The 8,547-nt window shown below is 45.1% G+C and overlaps 1 pseudogene; it reads left to right on the top strand.

Moving 5' to 3' along the window:
* The first annotated feature begins 6,574 nt into the window (after window positions 1-6,574).
* Window positions 6,575-7,280, top strand: LOC102262223 (annotated as a pseudogene).
* The last annotated feature ends 1,267 nt before the right edge of the window (window positions 7,281-8,547 follow it).

Raw genomic sequence — 8,547 nt, 5'->3', positions numbered from 1 at the left:
CAAAGCTGTCCTTTGATTTTTTTTTTCATTAACCACTGAGGTGGGGGAAGCTTCCTACATTTGCAGGGAAGAGGTCACCCACCCATGGCCAGGAGCTAGTGATCCAGGGCAGGCTCTGGGCCTCATTCTCAGAGCAAATGGCTGAGCTGTGCACTGAGGGGGCTACTTTCACCTTGACTCTGAGTCTATTGGGCTCTTGAGCATCTAGGTTTGGGGTCCGGCACAGTCTCCTCCTAGAGTTGTGTGTAGGGGAAAGAAGGGTAGTAAAAGGGGAAAGCCTCCAGAGGTACATTTCTGATAATTTGTGGTGAGTCATGTCATTTACCTGGACTTCTGGCCTCCAGTGAGACACACCCACTGGCACTTTTTTCTGAGATAGGGCTTTAATCATCATCATTTGCTTTTTTTTTTTACTCCTCACCTGAAGATATGTTTCCATTGATTTTTAGGGAAAGTGAAAGAGAGGGAAAGACAGAAATATCGGTGAGAGAAACACATCAATTGGTTGCCTCCTGCATGAGCCCCAACCAGGGCTGAGGCCAGGGAAGAGACTGCAACCAAGTACGTGCCCTTGGCTGGAATCAAATGTGGGACCCTTTGGTCCGCAGGCCAACGCTCTATCCACTGAGCCAAACTGGCTAGGCCAGGGGTGGGCAAACTTTTTGACTCGAGGGGCCACAATGGGTTCTTAAACTGGACCGGAGGGCCGGAACAAAAGCATGGATGGAGTGTTTGTGTGAACTAATATAAATTCAAAGTAAACATCATTACATAAAAGGGTACGGTCTTTTTTTTTTTAAGTTTTATTCATTTCAAACGGGCCTGATCTGGCCCGCGGGCCGTAGTTTGCCCACGGCTGGGCTAGGCCCTAGCCACTAGGGCATCATTTGCTTTTTTTAAATTACACTTAATATATAAGCTGTAGTTTGAAAAATTGTTACCAAACAATTAAACTGAGTAGAATACAGCACAGTTAACTCGAACTGAGAGGAGGGGAAAGCAGTTGGAGACTAGAGTTGTGTATAGGGGGAAGAAGGGTGGTAAAAGAAAAAAGCTTCTAAATATACATGCTGCCTTAGAGAATATTTTAAAAAATAGTGCTGCATTCCTGTAGCCCTTGCAATGGACTGGTGTGTCCGAAGCCCTCCCATCTCAGTCCTTAAACATGAGGGAGAAATTGAGTCACTACAGAATACAGAAACCACCCTGTGCCCATTCATCCAGATTTCCATCTCTGCCTGCCTAGTGGGCCTATTTGCCCTTTTTTACTACCCACTCTGTGCCCCCAAACAATCCCACCTTCCCTTAAAAAACCCATTAGATTCTTCTCACCCATGAAATGATCCAAACCCTTCCTATTGGTGTTTTCAGCCTGTCCCAGGTCTCTAGGAATGGCACCTTAAACATATTTATTCCTGGCTTCTGGCATTTGGCATCAGCAGCTGGCATAACTCCCCTGTTTCTTTTGTGCCCATTTTTTTAAAGCATACTTTATTTTTTTAAAAATATATTTATTTATTTATTTCAAAGAGGAAGGGAGAGAGAGAGATGGAAACATCAATGATGAGAGAGGATCATTGATTGGCTGCCTCCTGCACGCCCCCCACTGGGGATCAAGCCCGCAACCCAGGCATGTGCCCCGGGCTAGAATCGAACCTGGGACCCTTCAGTCCGCAGGCTAATGCTCTATCCACTGAGCCAAGCCGGCTAGGGCTTTTGTGCCCATTTTATAGATACAAATTGGCTAACTGATGCAAGACTTTAGTTTCTGTTCCACCACCTCCCCCTTGACAACTGCCAAGGTGGGTTGGGCTTGGTGAAGGCTGCCAGGGCAGAGCCTTCCTGCCACATGGCTGAGTCTGCGGGTTCCTGGCTTGGAGGGAAGATTAGCATGTGCCTTTGCCCAACATTCAAAGGACACTTATATCAGTAGTCTCCTCCCCATAGGCTAAGTTTGAACCTAAACGTCTTAACTATTAGCAGATTTGGGGACCTGAGACCAGCATCCGCCTTGCTCTTTCCAAAATGAAAACCAAGTCAGCTAGAAGATTTGAAAGCGGCTTTCTATAGTTTTTCCTGTAGTCAGCTATTTTTCCCCACAGACTTTTCTCATCATGTGATATTGCCTAGCCTACCTCCTCCATGTAAAATTGAGGTTTGGCTGCAGGGGACGTACTCCCATTCTGAAAACTCTCCATGCCTAACATCAAGCCATTGGCATTCCTGGTATGCTTTTCGAGGCAAGACTGGTATGCTTACCCCAAGAGAAAGAATAAATTCCCTGAGAAACTTCTTTCCTGGGAAGCAAAACGGAGTTGAGCAGATGATGCGAATCTGCATTCTAGTGGGGCTTGCAGAGGAAAAAGGAGACGGGAAGTAGGGCTGTGAGGTGTAAACATGGGGGGAAGGGTGCTGCTCAGAGGGCAGGGCCTTGGCCCAGGCTGAAAGGTGCTGGAAAGGCTTTCAGGGAAGAAGGTAATTCCTGATCTGAGGCATGGGTGAGTGGGAGATGGTCAGTGAAGGGGGAGGGGCCTCCTGGCAGAGCCAGTGGAGTGTGTAAGGGCCGGTACACCAAGTACCAGGAAATGTAGGTCAGCCTGTTTGGCAGGAAGGTGGGAGCTAGGGAGTAATTAATGGCAAAGCTGGAGAAGTGGGTGGGGGTCCAGATCGCTGAGGGTCTCATAGGTCATACTAAAAGAAGAACATTGGTTTTCACTTAAGGTACCTGGGAGCCATGGAAGGTTTCCAAGCAGAGGAGAAACATGAGGTTTTACCAAAATCACTCTGCCAGTCATGTTGAGGATGGATGTGCTAGATGATGGGGAAAATGAATCACACAAGCAGTGTTTCTGGAGAAAACCTTCAAGTAAAGTCATGCTTCAGCAGAGAAGTTCAAAGACCCCCACAGAGGTCAGTGGCTTTCAAATTTCTTTTTCTTCTCAATAGACTTTGATCTAATAAATCTTATTTCGAAGCCCCAGGTGTAAAACTGACAAATTGAGACTAGGCTGCTGAGCTCCCCACCCCATGCCTCTGTCTTAGACAGAGGCATAGGGGCGTCCCTGGAGCAAAATTCAAAACCACTGGTGTAGGGAAAAGCTCTCAGCCTAACCTGGGTTCCATCCTGATTGCTAACTAGCGGCTTTGAGCAAATCACTTGTCTCTCTCAGTTGCAATTTTCTTATCAGCAAAATGGGAACAATACAATCTCCCTTGAGGTTTGCTCTGAGGATTGGAGGTAATTGCAAGGTCTAGTACCTGCAGGACACACAGGAAATAGGGAACAACAGCTATTGTTTGGCAGAATTTTGAAAGGTGCACAGCAGGCTTTTGTGGTGAAACTATTTTACCTGCTAGCCTAGTCCAGGAAGGATCTTGTGGTTACCTGTATCCCACCTCTGAAATGTGTCCGCATTGCTTGCAAGTTATTTCCTCCCTGTGCCAGTTGAGTGGCTTTTCCTCAAAGGAGATGTTGGTTCCTCTGCTGATGTTCTTCACAACCTGCATTCTTTTACTTTAGGTACAATTGTAACAAGCTGCCTCACCTTGTTCTCTAGGCCCATAGAAGTAACAGCAGCAACTTAATAAGTGCCCATCAAATATTAAATAGGTTAGATATTGTTTCCAGATAAAATCATAAACTGGGCCCTAGCTGGTTTGGCTCAGTGGATAGAGCATCGGCCTGTGGACTAAAGGGTTCCAGGTTTGATTCTGGCCAAAGGCACATGCCCAGGTTGCAGGCTTGATCCTTAACAGGGGACATGCAGGAGGCAGCCGATTAATGATTCTCTCTCATCGATGTTTCTCTCTCTCCCTCTCCCTTCCTCTCTGAAATCAATAAAAATGTATTTTTTTAAAAAATAATAGTCCTGGCCGAAACCGGTTTGGCTCAGTGGATAGAGCGTCAGCCTGCGGACTGAGGGGTCCCGGGTTCGATTCTGGTCAAGGGCATGTGCCAGGGTTGTGGGCACGTCCCTAGGGGGGATGTGCGGGGGGGTGGCTGATCGATGTTTCTCTCTCATCGATGTTTCTAACTCTCTGTCCCTTTCCCTTCCTCTCTGTAAAAAATCAATAAAATATTTTTTAAAAAGCTGGAGTTAGAGCTAAACCTGAAATCCTCTGAAGAGAATAAAAGTATACAAGTCCGTTATCTCCTGACCCTATAATCTGTGAAAATGCCTTCCTCCCATTCCAGCCAACATACCCTACATTCCACACTCAGCCTCCATGTCTTCTATTTCCGTTTATTTTAATGAAGGAGCATGCCTGTCTACTTTCAAGATGTAACTCATGCTGTCAACCCATCTCCTCCAAGGGCTTTATTCCCTCAATCCCTTTCCTGTATCTTCAAGCTCACCCTCAATTTAGTTCAGTGCAATAACATTTATTAAGTGACTAACATTTATTGAGGCTCTTTGGGTGAAAAACAGGCTCAAGTTTCCCCCAGCCTTCTGGCTTAATCTTATGACTCTCTTCTCTTCACAGCCAAGCCTCTCAAAGAGGTCTCCTCCCCCTCTTTACTCACCTCTTTTTTTCTAATTCTTTTTTTATTGATTGATTTTAGGGAGAGAGAAACATTGACTTATTGTTCTACTTATTTATGCATTCATTGGTTGCTTCTTATAGGTGCCCTGACCAAGGATTGAACCCACAACCTTGGCCTATCGTGACAATGCTCTAACGAGCTGAGGTACCGGCTAAGGCTTTCCTCACCTCTTTTTTAAAAAATATATTTTATTGATTTTTTTACAGAGAGGAAGGGAGAGGGATAGAGAGTCAGAAACATCGATGAGAGAGAAACATTGACCAGCTGCCTCCTGCACACCCCCTACTGGGGATGTGCCCGCAACCAAGGTACATGCCCTTGATCGGATTCGAACCTGGGACTCTTCAGTCCACAGGCCTACACTCTAGCCACTGAGCCAAACTGGTCAGGGTGTCCTCACCTCTTAATCGCTCCTCAACTCTATGCATTCTGGTTTTTGCCTCCATCATCCCAGTGCAATTGCTTCCTCAAAGGTTGCCTATGATGAACTTCCATCTGCCAAATGCAAGTCCTTATCTTAGTTCACTTCTTGGCCCCACTAGTCAATGTTGGTTACTTCTTCCTCTGTGAAACCCTCTTATCTAGTCTTCCCTGGCCTCCTATAGCTCTAATTACTGGTGTTTATCAAGCTGAAGTCCAGAAACTTTTCTCTTCACTCTATATTCTCTCCCTAAGTCATTTCATCCCTTCTCTATTCACCCTTCCTCACTCTACTCCATCCACACAGTCAGTCCTTCTTGCTGTTCCTAAAAAGAGCCACGTTCTTCTGAACTCTGGGATTCCTACATGCTGTTCCCTCTCCAGAAACACTCTTCCCTCTATTCCTTGCCTCCCCCATCCACTCCCCACCTGGTTCATTCCCCCTTATCCTTCAGATGTCAGTTTAAATGTCACTTCCTTAGGGAAGTCTTCCCTCCCCTCAGGCAAGGTTAGCACCACACCTGGTCTGCTCTTCAGTCTTTAGCACACTTGAAATTATTCAAGCAGTTATTAGATTAATATCTCCCCTGCCCCCACTAGACTTAACTTTCATAAGGACAGGAACCAAGTCTGTCTTATTCACCACAGTATCCTTAGTTCCTGGTAGATGGAAGGTGTTCAATTAATAGGTATTGATTGAAAATAGACAAATAGATTTTACCTCAAAAGCACAGAAACAAAGAGCTATGTCACTTGGCTAGGCTACAGTCCCACTTGGGGACCACCCACACCTGTGAGGACCAGTATGCCCTTCCTGAAATCCTGCCCTATTAATTCCCAATCTGCCTAGTCTGGCCTCATCATTGCAGAAGCCAATTCCTTGCAATAAATCACTTAATATATATATTTATGCTGTCCCTGCCTCTCTGATTGAACCCTGACTCATATAAAAAGCAACCATGTTGCCCTAACCCAGCGGTTCTCAACCTGTGGGTCGTGACCCCTTTGGGGGTCGAACGACCCTTTCACAGGTGTCGTCTAAGATCATCGGAAAACACATATATAATTACATATTGTTTTTGTGATTAATCACTATGCTTTAATTATGTTCAATTTGTAACAATGAAAATACATCCTGCATATCAGATATTTACATTACGATTCATAACAGTAGCAAAATTACAGTTATGGGGTAGCAACAAAAATAATTTTATGGTTGGGGGTCACCACAACATGAGGAACTGTATTAAAGGGTCACAGCATTAGGAAGGTTGAGAACCACTGCCCTAACCAGTTTGGCTCAGTGGATAGAGCGTCGGCCTGCAGACTGAAGGGTCCCAGGTTTGATTCCAGTCAAGGGCATGTACCTTGGTTGTGGGCACATCCCCAGTGGGGGGTGTGCAGGAGGCAGCTGATCGATGTTTCTCTCTCATCGATATTTCTAACTCTCTATCCCTCTCCCTTCCTCTCTGTAAAAAATCAATAAAATATATATATTTTTTAAATCCATGAAAAAAAAGCAACTATATTATTCCAAGATGATAAGTTTGTTGATCAGATTAAAGTTTATTCAGATGGAACACACCTAATAACATTCCTCAATAAAAGGAAACAAGATTGGCGGAGGACCGGAGGCGGAGTAGGAGCTCCAGCAGCTGGAAGGGACCATGGCCTACAGTGAGCGCACCTTCATTGCCATCAAGCTTGATGGGGTCCAGCTTGTGGGAGAGATCATCAAGCGTTTTGAGCAGAAGGGATTCCGCCTTGTTGCTATGAAATTCATGCAGGCTTTGGAAGACCTTCTCAAGGAACACTACATCGACCTGAAGGACCGCCCATTCTTTACGGGCCTGGTGAAATACATGCACTCAGGGCCAGTGGTTGCCATGGTCTGGGAGGGGCTGAATGTTGTGAAGACAGGCCGAGTGATGCTTGGGGAGACCAACCCAGCGGACTCCAAACCTGGGTCCATCCGAGGGGACTTTTGTATCCAAGTTGGAGGAACATTATCCATGGCAGTGACTCCGGGGAGAGTGCGGAGAAGGAGATTGGCTTGTGGTTTCGGCCCGAGGAACTGGTAGATTACAAGAGCTGTGCTCAGAACTGGATCTACGAGCGACGTGAAAGCCACCCACAGTGCTTTCCCCACTCCATTTCCTCTCCCTCCCACGGCTAAGGACCAGACTGTAGCTGATCTACTTATCTCTGAGGACTTCCTTCTAATCTGGAGGGACACTCTTGGAGCTGTGAGTGTTCCCTGTACAGTGTTATATGCTACCGTCAGATTAAGATGTTTCACCCTAAAAAAAAAAAAGGAAACAAGATTCCTTGGAGAAATGGCTGGTTCTAGGACTAGAGAAGTAATAAATTATAACAGAAAGTATAAAATAAATACCCATAAGTCCATTTTGATATAAAGAAATGATAGAATAAACAAACAAATAAATAGAGAAGCAGAGTCAAATCTCCCAAGCAGAAAAATTCCAAATAATTTATGGAGATACTCCTCTGTTAAAGAGGGGAGTGTAACTCCCCACTCCTTAAAGAGAGCTACATGACTTGGGGTGGTGAACATACAATATACAGATGATGAATTCTAGAATTGTATACTTGAAACCTATATAATTTTATTAACCAATGTCACCCAATAAATTCAATGTGTGTGTTTTTTTAAGAGAGCTACACATTGTAACTTCCCTCCAAAGAGTACAGTTGGGAAGGGAGAAGAATGAGTAACTTTACAGTGGAGAAACCTGACCAACACCACTAGAGCCAGGTGAACAAGGCCAATATCAAATCATGTTGATCATATGTACCCTTGATATGATCTGATAAGAATGGCACTTTACCTCTGTGATCTTCCTTCCTAAAACTTATAACCTCAGTCTCATCATGAGAAAAACATCAAACAAAATCCAATAGAGGGGCACTCTACAAAATATTTAACCAGTACCCCTCAAAATTGTCAAGGTCGTCAAAAACAAGGACAGTCTGAGACACTATCACAGTCAAGAGGAGCCTAAGGAGGCCCTGGCTGGTGTGGCTCAGTTGGTTGAGCGTCCTCCCATGCACCAAAAGGTCGCTGGTTTGATCCCCAGTAAATAAATACATTTATTTTTTATTGCTTGATTGATTTGAGAGAGAAGGGAGGGAAGGAAGGAGGAAGGGAAATTTGTTGTTTCACTTATTTATTTTTGGCTGATACTTATATGTGCCCTGATTGGGGATCAAACCCACAACCTTGGCATATTGGGGATGATGCTCTAACCAACTAAGCTACTTGGCCAGGGCGATTTCCCCATTTTATAGTCCAGGAAACTGAGACTCAGGGAGTGTAAGTGACTTGCCCAAGGTCTCACAGCTGGAAAGTGATAAAATCAAATGTTCCAAGCCAGACAGTCTGACTCCAGAGTCTGAACTCTTAACTCCTTCACTCTGCTCTATAAGACAAATCCCTGGTCTTGTTCTGACTCATCCCTTCCCAACCCTAGGGAGCTTTGATCCACTGACTATTAGAATGTGCCTGTCATGCCGAACCGGTTTGGCTCAGTGGATAGAGCGTCGGCCTGCGGACTCAAGGG

This window comes from Myotis brandtii, unplaced genomic scaffold, assembly GCF_000412655.1.
Source record: "Myotis brandtii unplaced genomic scaffold, ASM41265v1 scaffold126, whole genome shotgun sequence".
NCBI lineage: Eukaryota > Metazoa > Chordata > Mammalia > Chiroptera > Vespertilionidae > Myotis > Myotis brandtii.
This window is presented reverse-complemented; position numbering and strand designations above follow the sequence as displayed.